This window comes from Lipotes vexillifer, unplaced genomic scaffold, assembly GCF_000442215.2.
Source record: "Lipotes vexillifer unplaced genomic scaffold, Lipotes_vexillifer_v1.1 scaffold875, whole genome shotgun sequence".
NCBI lineage: Eukaryota > Metazoa > Chordata > Mammalia > Artiodactyla > Lipotidae > Lipotes > Lipotes vexillifer.
In genome coordinates, this window is record NW_006792177.1 from 2,205,887 (window position 1) to 2,216,524 (window position 10,638).

At 50.9% G+C, this 10,638-nt stretch overlaps 1 non-coding gene across 1 annotated transcript; it reads right to left on the reverse strand.

Annotated features, from left to right (window-relative positions):
• Positions 1-5,052: 5,052 nt before the first annotated feature.
• Positions 5,053-5,124, reverse strand: TRNAG-UCC (transfer RNA glycine (anticodon UCC)). Its single transcript has one exon. It is a non-coding gene; the product is annotated as a tRNA-Gly (tRNA).
• Positions 5,125-10,638: the final 5,514 nt, after the last annotated feature.

Sequence of the window (10,638 nt, forward strand, 5' to 3'; positions counted from 1 at the left end):
GTGTAGGGAGGCGGTGGTGCGCGCGTCCAGGCAAATCCAGCCCATGCGGTGAACCCCTGGTCTGACCCTTGGTGGCTTCTCAGCAAATGATCACACAGCCCTCAGGCCCCGGATTGACCCAGGAACTCTCCCCATAACAAAGTGTTAACCCCCCATCCTCTCCACACTGGCCACCAGCCTGAGGAATAGCAGCAATCCCCCCATCTGACCTCCTACTGGAAAGTTCTCCGCCTCTGTCCCCCAGGCATGGAAGAGGGCAGGCGAAGCAAGCCCAGGGTGAGCCCACCTCTACAGCGAGGGCTTCTCTGCATTGGGGCAGCCCCATGCATAGATCGGGTGAGGCTGACCTGGTTTTGCCTCCCAGCGATTTAAGAGAGCATTAGGAGCAAAGCTTCATGGGGTGCCCTCCTTGGCAGATGAAGGCCTGGGGGTCAGGATGGCCCTGAGCAACCTGCTCCCTACTACTGCAGAAGATGCTGCAGAAGAGACCTGCGGGACTCTGACCACGACTGACTCGGGGCTGGCCACGTGCTTCTCTGGTTGTGGTGAGCAGAGCTTGGGTGGAGACATGGGGTCACCTCCATTCATGGGTATCCCCTCAACTCAGCCTAGCGACCGTCTCTAGGTCACCGTTTAGGTAGACCCGCAGCCCATGGCACAGACTCCCCCAGACAGCAGGGTGGGGGATGGAGATTTGAAGAGGAGCTGAAGACAGGCAGGCTGATTGCCCAGGAAGCAAAGTTCCATGTGGGAGGTGCAGGGGCTGGACCCCTGAAAAGACACCCATTTTGCCCTCAGCCCCTCTCATCTCAGAATGCCTAGGCTTCTACATCTGCCTCCCCATGTCATCAGCAGCTCCCAAACACCTGGACATTCCAACCCAACTGTTCCTGGAAGCCACCCTGTAATGGAGGGGACACCTCTCACCCCCTTACTGCAGCCTCCTCCCTCATCTGAGGCCCTTACGACTGAGCTCACTGAGGAAACAGGAGCCCACAGTCAAGATCTCCCGTAGTGGTCTATGGACCTGACTCTCACAGAAACTGACACCAACCCCTTCTGACCCCTTCCCCACTATAGCCTCCTGCGTTCTGCCCCTGTGGTTTCTATTCCCCTGGTTGTCCTGGAGAGAGCCCCTGACCCACACACCCCTGCTGCAAAGTGAGAAGCTGTTTCCTTTAGTCCTCCCACCCACCACCTGCCCTCTGTGGACCAGAGGCTGAGGGCAAATACAGGTGCTCCAGGTCTCCCTCCCCCCACACTCCCCATCTTCCCCCCGACCCTCCATGCCCCAGTGAGTCCTTACACAGGGGGTTTAGGGACCTGGACATAAACACACACACATTCCCTCTCATTCCCATCCTTGAAGTCTCAGACTTTACTGGGCTGTGGACACAACCTTGAATTCTGGGTTCCACAAGGCACTTAATGGCTTTCCGAAGTACTTTCAACTGAGTTTTCTCCTTTAGCCACTATGCCTATAGATTTTAGAACCTGGAGAAGTAACTCTATAGTATCTCATTAAAAAACAAAACCCAAAACACTCCCTTGAACTCCCCCCTCCAGGTACCACCCATTTCCTCAGCTGCACTTCAGAGCAAATTTCTCCAAAGAGTTGTCTTTAGTTCTCTGTATCCATGCCCCTCCTACCTCTCTTCCATGGATGCATACCGATCTTTTGTCCCCACTACTCCACTGAAACTGCTCTCAAGATCATCTTGCCTCAGCTTTCTGCCAGCCCCTCCCCCACCCCCTAGCAGCATCCAACACCACCAATCCCTCCTTTTTTAAAAAAATATTTATTTGTTTTGGCTGCACCAGGTCTTTGTTGCAGCATGCATGAGGGATCTAGTTCCCTGATAAGGGAACAAACCCGGGCCCCCTGCGTTAGGGGAGCAGAGTCTTACCCACTGGACCACCAGGGAAGTACCCCTCCTTTTTTCTTGCAACATGTCCTTCTCTCTCTCTCACCTCCTCAGACCTAGGAGTGTTGGCCTGCCCTGGATCTTTCCCTGGATCCATGGCTCTCTACCAGCCACAGCTGGCCCCCAGATTTCATGACACCTGTCACTGAGCTCCTGACTTCAACATGACATAGCCTACTTACACCCTCCCCCCTACCTGGATGGCTAATAGGGAGTTCAGATGATATTCAGGCAAAATAGAGCTCCCGAGTCCACTATCCGCCACCATCCACCTGGCTGCTCTGGACCTGGGGGTCCCCCCGGCTCGTTCACATCTGATCCATGAGTAAATTTTGTTGGGTTTACCTTCAAAATAGAGCTCAGTTCTGCCCACTTGCATCCCCAGCCTGGTCCATCATCTGGCCCTCTGACTTGCCCCCACCCATCATCCATTCTCCACCTCCAATGGCTTCTCATGGCATTTAGGAAAAAAATAAATAAAAGCAAACTCCCTGCTGTGGCCTAGGGGAGTAGGGGTGTGGGGTAGGGGGTGCTGTACAACCTGGCACCTGCCTATTTCCCATCTCATCCCAGACCTCCTGCTCCCAGGGGAGCACTGTTCCAGCCATGTGGCTGCCAACAGTTCCTACAACACAACCGGCCCCCACCTGCCTCCCGGCCTGGAGAGTCTGAGTACTGGAAGGTGTGTCCACAGCTCTTATTGTGGCTCAGTTCATCCTTCAGCTCTCAGAGAGGGCTTCCCTGGTCACACCATCTAAAGTAGTTCCTGTTTTCTTCCATCACAGATCCTCATGGCCCCTAACTCTGCAACACAGCCTTCTTACTTTACTGCCTGGGCTGTCTCCCAGGCTAGACTGGGATCTCCCTGAGAGCAAGGCTATGGTGTCTCACCAGTGCAGCACTGGTGTAGTAGGTGCTCAATAAATCCATGACATATTGAACACATGACCAACACCTCCATGTACAGTTCCTGGAGGCTTTCAAGCCATGAAGCCGCCCAGATGACCTCTTCAGCCGCCATCCTCCACTCCCACTCAGGTTTTCCAGCCAGATACTCCTGACTCCCTCTGCCTACTTCCTGTCACCTGGACTCTTCAGATGTCCAAGTCCCTGTTTTTCTACTTCCAATCTGCCCTCTCCTACTGCCCTCACCTTCCTTGGACCCTTGGCAAGCATGGCTTTCCGCACCTTGCAGCCTTATGCTTTCCCTGGAGTCACAAGCTTCTTGGGGCTCCTTGCTGCCCAGGGCAGGCAGCCTTGACCAGCATTCCCAGCCCCTTAACAGCCCTTCTCCAGCTGCGGCTGTACCTCCTCCTTGCTGTTCCTGGGAGGAGAGATGATGTTCCCACACTATCCCTCCAGTGGTGCTGGAGGGGGCTGAGGGAGGGAACAGGGCCTCCACTGGCCTCCCCTCTTTCCTGGGGGACACCTCCAGGCCCCCTGGGTAGGTGACAGGAAGACCTTTTGGTGCTCAAATATCACAGCATGAAGCCTTCTCCCAGTTGCCCTCTACCCCTACTGAGGGGAAGATCCAGGTTCCTATAAGGGCAGCCAGGAAGGCAAGGAGCCCTATGGAGGGCCAGAAGGACCTGCTCCCCTCAGGACAATATCCCGCTGTGCCCCCCATACTCAGAGTCAGAATCTAGTGCTAGACAGCAGGATGTTGAGCAGGAAGGTTCCAGAGCTGCCCCACTGCCCTCATGCCTGGGTTCCAGTGCCACAGCCCAGCTTCTCAGCCAAGAAACCCCTGGCAGACAGACACCACTAAACACTGACCTACTTTCACTCATCCTGCTCCAGGGTATTCCTATGAGGGGCCAGGAATCTGCATTTCCAGCAGAGCTGGCCCCCAAACTTCCCCACCCTCATCTACCCCCAGGCCCCACTTCATTTGAACCCCATCACCAGCCACCTGAGTCCTTCCAAGTGGTGAGTCCAGGTGGCCTATCACCCTGCTGGTCATCACTGCCCTCCTTAGCCTTTATGTGTACCCCACATCCTCCTTATCCATGGCTCTCATTCTCACTGATCCCGTGTCAAGGAGCTGCCCAAGGTTCTGCTTCAAGCTCACTATTCAGGGCTGACACTGCCTGCCGCCCCACTTCAGCTGTCTTTCAAATGACCTCCAGCTCCTCCCAGCTCCTGCAAGGAAGCTGGATGCACAGAAAGGAAAAGTTAGTGGGGAAGGGATATAGGGCAACACCCTCGGGCAAGATGTCCAGCCTCTTTGGGTCTCTGATCCTTTTTATCTGTAAAACAAAGAGGTTGAAATCGAGTACTTGTTTTCTTTTCTAATTTTTATTGGAGTATAGTTGACTTACAATGTTGTGTTAGTTTCTGCTGTGTAGCGGTGAATTGGTTTTACATATATATATATATATATACCCACTCTTTTTAAAATTCTATTCCCATATAGGTCATTACAGAGTATTGAGTAGAGTTCTCTGTGTTATACAGTAGGTTCCTATTAGTTATCTAGAAATAGTTTTTTTAGTTAGAAAATTCCATGAATTTTTGGTTATCAAACCATCTTTCCTCCTCCTGTTGTCCTTATTTTGCTATTATTTGTACATTCACCCAGGCATGAAATTTCAGAGTAAAGATGTAAAGTTTCTTAAAATTTTGAAGCTATGAAGGAAAAAAATTAAACCTGTTTATTGGTATGGAAAAACAGTAGTAATGGTAGGATAAAATGGAAATATAGTCACACTTCATTTGGTTAGCTTTTTTTTTTTTTTACAGACTTATAATCATTTATTAGTTTGACATAAAATTTGTCGACCCTGATGCAAGTTTTTTAACCAAATTATTTTGGCTAGTCAATTTAGCAATGCTGAGGCCTGGGCAAAACAGGAATAATTTGTGGATAAATTTATTTTTCTTCAAATTTCTGGAGAATGAAACAAAAGAATTTTGGAATTGTTTCAAAATGTTGGGTTTTTTTCCACTTTGGCTTTTTCCACTTCTACCTTGAGGTCATTCATCCCTTTGGCTCTTGTTTAATTAGTCATTTCGTCTTGTCAATTGCTCCTTCAAAATCACTCTCTAGTTAGTCCAGTTCTCACCCCCACCAATGTGGAGTAGCATTACAGTCTACATGATCTTTTTTTTCTTTTGGTTTGGTCATTTCCCTGACCAGGGATTGAACCCAGGCCACAGCAGTGGAAGTGCAGAATCCTAACCACTAGACCACCAGGGAATTCCTGATCCTTCTTTTATTTAGGAAAAAAAAAGTATCAAACAGGCTCCCATGGAACACTGGTGTCCCTGGGTATACAGAGGCAGTAGGGAGCCTTTTCTCCATCTTCAGGGGGGCAATTATCTTAGCGAATAGAACATTTTCAAGTTAAAATTTTTCTTCCCTTGTTTAAAAGTCACTACTACAATCACCACCACCACAACAGAACAACTATGTTTGCTATCACTTGTACTAGAAAAGACTAGCAGAAAGCAAAAAAAATTAAATCAGATAGGTATCTGACTTTAACAGAAAAGCTCAGAAATGGCCTTCAGCTGGATGTGCAATGCTGATCCAGGGGAGCAAACCCTTCTTTGGGGAACCCAGTTCCCAAATGATGTTGAAGCGCCCTCATAAATGTGCAGTAACCCCTGGCCAGGCCAATCAGAATACTCCTGACCATTGTGACTGATTCAGGGATGAGAATGTGACCCCAGATTTTGGGCCTGCCTTTGGAGAGAGAGGTCGGGTCTTGCCTTTGGGGTGTTGGGGCTGTTGGGTGGCACAGAGGAAGCTTACTGCCAGGGGAGAGTGAAGCCACTAAGGACAGAGAGGGGGTTCTGATGACATCTGAGACCAGCTGAACTTGAAGCTGGTACTACCCTGGACTCCTCTTAGAGCAACGAAGCCATTCCCTTTCCGTCATGAGCTGGCAGTAGGACCATGGTCAGATTTTCTTCGGGCATGACTGTTTCCTAGAATATATGATAGAAATTAATACATCAGCATTTCTCTGTACTCCTCAGAGAGCCTTGTGATTTTTAGCAGCTCCACCTTCTGCTTCAAATCACTTTCCACATGTCTATCCCACCAGGATTCCTTGATTCTGGGACTCTGGCTTGGTCAAGCATGCCCTCAGGGTTCAGTTCAGCAGTCCCCGGCCCCTACTGTGGGCCACTGGTGGGGAGGACCCCTTTCCCCATCCCTGGACTTCTTGGCCTCCAAGTCCTCCTGGCCCTCAAAGATCATCCAGTCCTGGAGCTCTTTGCCATTTACTGTCCCCACTTCTCTCTGACAATTCTTTGGGGTTAATCCCCAAACCCTGGCGGCTTCTGGGAAGTGCAAGCACAGGAGCTCCTTCAAGGTTCAAGCCCTGTAGGATGGCGCGTGTGGTGGTGTGTCGGGGGGTGGGGGGGACGGGGGCCATAGCGGGGAGGGAGGGGGCGTGTTGGGAGGCTCTGGGTAAGCCAGTGCTGAGGAGGGTGTATAGTACTGAGGCCAAGACCCCTCCCCCAATTCTCTCAGCTCCTCGCACGGTTTTGCAATCACATAGAGCCTCCAAACCCAAGACCACCTTCCCAACCATTTGAGGGAGGCTGCCTGTGGAGTCTGCACCCGCTCCCTCGGGCCAGCTCCCAGATCTTCCCAGTGGGTCACTTCCTTCGTCCGGAGGCCCCTGCATTGAGGGTGGGATAGGAAGCAGGGTCTCTGTGGACGCCGGCGGTGACCCTCCTTAGTCGGCCCTTTTTCCGAAATGACAGAAGCCCCTGCACAGGGTGGGTCCTTGAGAGCTCCGGGGGTTCCGGCCGACCTCTCCCTTAGACCGTGCAGTTCCAAGGCCCGCCTGACCTAGGGAGCACCAGGAGGGGTGCTCGGATCTAACCTGGCGAGGGCAGTGACTTTGTCACCTGAGCCAACTACTGTCCCTTCACGCCTTGCTCATCCCCCGACTGTAAAGCGGGACCAAGTGACCACCTGACGGAGCTTTGGCCGGGATTAAACCAAGCTACCAGCCTGTGAAGCAGTGGTTCCTAAGGCAGCCTGGCGCAGGCGGGGTGCCCCGCAGGCCAAGTGCCGGGACTGCGGATGCGGCTTCTCTGGGTGAGGGTGGGACAGCTTGTCTCTGGGGCCCCGCGAGACCCCCGCACCCATAGCCAGCTTCCTCGAGCCCCTCCTTGGGATCTGGGACTCCCAGAGAGTGCCCACCGCAAGCCACGGTGGTCTCCTCATATGAACCGTATTCTCCGCGGCCGCTCAGGGGTCTGGGGTGGGGAGTGGAACTCCCAAGGATTCCTCCTGGGGCAGCCCCAGCAAAGAGGCATCCCGGGGAAAAACTGCGAGGAGGTCCCCAGTCCCAGGGGGAAGGCCACCTCCTAAACCCCCAGGGACTCTTTGGGAATACAACAGGCAACTACTGGAGGCTCTGCTTGTTCAGTGATAAGTTTATTGGTCCTCAGTATTACATCTCAGTTAACAAGATAAATTCACATACACAACTGCAGGTAAAAAACATGAAAATAATATAAAAATAAATTGAAGGCTACTTTTATATATTTACTGAGTTAAGTAGTGTAATAAATACTATAATAAGCAAAAAGCTTCAATCACACAATTGTTTCACTGAAGTTACAGTAGTGTTTGTAAATATGAGTTTAAAAATTTAAGTTATGAATATTAAAGCACTGAAAAACTAGTATAAAAGTGAATTTTGGCACGTAAGTGAGCTCTTCTGTCATTAGTATTTGACAACCTGGAACAGTGAGGAAGCTATTTCTCACCTACTTTTTGAGGTACAACTATCCATCTAGGTCAGCAACATGGCTGGAATACTTAATAGCTTACAATCTTTGAGTTAACTTTTCCCTTTTGACAAGCCCAAAGAGCAAATCCAGAGCTTATTACTGTGCAAAAAATTTCCGAAATCCTAATAGAATTTAGGAGGGTACTTTTTTTTTGAGACTCACAGGGCCTGGTGTCCAGGCCTCAGGTCACAGCCCCCAGGACTCTGTGGGGCCAACTCCACTCCTTGCCAGTGGCCCCTTCCTAGGGTGATCCCTTTTCTCCAATTTCTGCCTCCTTCCAATCAAAAACAGAAAAATCCCACATCAAAATGTAAAATAACCTATAACTTCAGCGACTTCAACACTATCACACTCACTCGGGGTGATATGAAACTGAAGCTGCTAATAGAAGAGTGGGCAGAAAGCATGTAAGACCCTGGAGGACTTCTGCCTATCCCTAGGAACCTGATGTCTTTGGCTGGATCTCTGGTATCCACTTCTAAGGTCAAAATTTCAAACACAGTGTCATGGCCCTTCCTCTAGAGACAGTCTAAGACCCCACACCTCCACCTGGAGTGTCCAGAGGAATGAAGTGGATATTAATCTTCACATCCAAGACCCAGAGGCCCCAAAGGTTACAGAAGGGGCAGTGTGAGGACGAAGCATCCTCCCAGCCTCAGTCCTCAAAGAGCTCACACAGCGCACCGCTAGTGTGCCTCTTCACCAGGGGCATTGCAAGTATGCCCCAAGGAATGCCCTTTCACCAGTGTGCCCTTCACACTCCCAAGCAGGCTGAGGAGTGTCTATGGAAGCCTCAGCCAGTTTTGCCTTTTTGGCTTTGAAACTTAACATTTTGACTTTTTTCAATCACAGTTTCATATTCAAGTTGAGGTAATCACAGTTTCCCCTCTAACAGGAGAGGAATTGGGACAGTGGGGCAAGTTGGTGAGAGAGCATTTCTATGGACAATGGTCAGAAACCAAGACCATCAGGAGGTATAGCCCCATGCAGTGTTTAAGACCCACTTTTATGGGCGGGCTCCGACCCCTCTTTAAAAACTCTTGTGCAGCAGCCAGGAAATGGCTCAAGCTCCTAGAAAGAGAGCTTTCATTTAAATGTTCACAGCAACCCACCTGGAGGAGATGGCCTGTCATCTCCCCCGGCGCCGAGGGAGGCGCATCCGGGCGGAGGCGGTGTCATCCCGAAGCCCGGGAGCGACAGCGGAGAGCAGCAGAGACTGAGCCAGCGCCCGACAGCAGGCAGAATCAAGCGCGAGGAGGCGGAGTCAAACGCCTGACCCCACCCCGCCCCTCCCCCCGCCCCCCTCCCACCCCTGGCTCCCTTTTCTAAGGCTGCTTGAGTTTTTAAAAAGAGCTCGGTAGAGCTAAAGGAAGCTACAGTAACTCATTATTATTTCATCAATTGCACTTAAGATCTGTTATTGATTCTGAAACTGAGGCAGGCCCATTGTGGACCCCAGCCTCTGGCCAGCTAGAAGTGAGGGGCTCCCAGATGGGGCTCCACACCTGGGCCCTTGTCACCAGCAGCTCTGGGAGCTGAGACTGGAGCACATGGGCCTTTTCAGAAGCCCTTCTTCAAGCAAGAGTTCTTATTAAATGGTATTTGGAGTATTGTTCATTTGGCTTCAAATGAAAATTTTTTTTCTAATATAAGTACATGTTACTAACAAGCCCTTAACAACTGCTTTACTACTTGTATGCAGGCCTCTGTGTGACAGTCTACATGTGCTCCATCGGTTTTCTGTCTCTCCTCTGTGCCAGGATCCTTTCTCAAAAACCCCTCTACATTACTAGAAACTTTGCTGGTTTTGCCTACGTGCTCCTTCCTAAGGCATGCAAAAAAATATGTGAAATTCAGAAAGCATTTACAGTCTAGGCAGCTGAGGCGCTGAAGTCCTAACAGACATCACCTAAGTATCTGTGCCTGCGACCTTCCTCTTCCCCACACTAATTCTGGAGGTCAGGCATGGGATACACTTGAAATTCCCCTCTGCTTTTTAGTCCAGCTGAAAACAAAGCTACTAGAAGGAATTCTAACTTGGATATTGGAATTCTCCGAAATTCCTGGTCCCCTGGAGCCAAACAAATACAAGACTAGCAACTATGCTTGGAGACATGAGATTCCTGAAGGTTGGGCTGAAAACCATGCCTTCCCTGGCAAGACTGAGGGGAGGTATGGGTGCTGAGACTGAACCCCCTTCAAGTGAAGATGCCCCATAAGCTACCAGAACCCTGGGCATAAGACTATGCAGTTGCAGGACACTGCCCTTAACAGTGAGGCAAAGCGTCACCAGGGAGGCCTGAGCAGCAGTTTTTCTTGTCCCCGAATGAGGTAAACCAGAGTGATGACATAAGGAGGCTCAAAACCAGTCCCAAGGGGGGCTGCTTGTGTCAATTCAAAAGCCACATACTTCTGGAAAGCAACAAGTCCTTCCCCTCTGTTTAGTCCGTAAGGGAAATTCCCTCATTTTAGAATAAGCTGCTGATCTCCGCCCAAGCTGTTGGCTCTGTGGGTTGGGACTGGCCAGGGCTTGTGCTGTTCCCTCTAGGACTGGGCACAGGGTCAGCAGGGCCCAAGCCTTCAGTGGAAGGGGCCTAAACAGGGAGGCAGGCACTCCACTGGGGTGAAAGGCTCTCCTGGGGTGGTGTCTGAGGCCCAAGGCCTGTGGTGGCCTGGGCCCCCAGGCATGGCCACAGTTTGGCAGCCAGGATTCTTTGTGTCCCAGCAGCCACTCTGTGCAATCCAAATGCTCCTCCCACCCTCACACACTGCTGCAACAGCCCAAAGAAAATACTGTTATCAGAGACCCAGAGGTCCTGGACTGCCAGCTGCACACAAAGGGCAGCCCCTGTCTGCTCATCCTCCATAAGGACCCCCCTCCCCTGCCAAATCAGTGGTGCAGGTGATGCTCTTCAGCGCTGTATAGAGAATAAAGAAAACATGCACTCAAGCC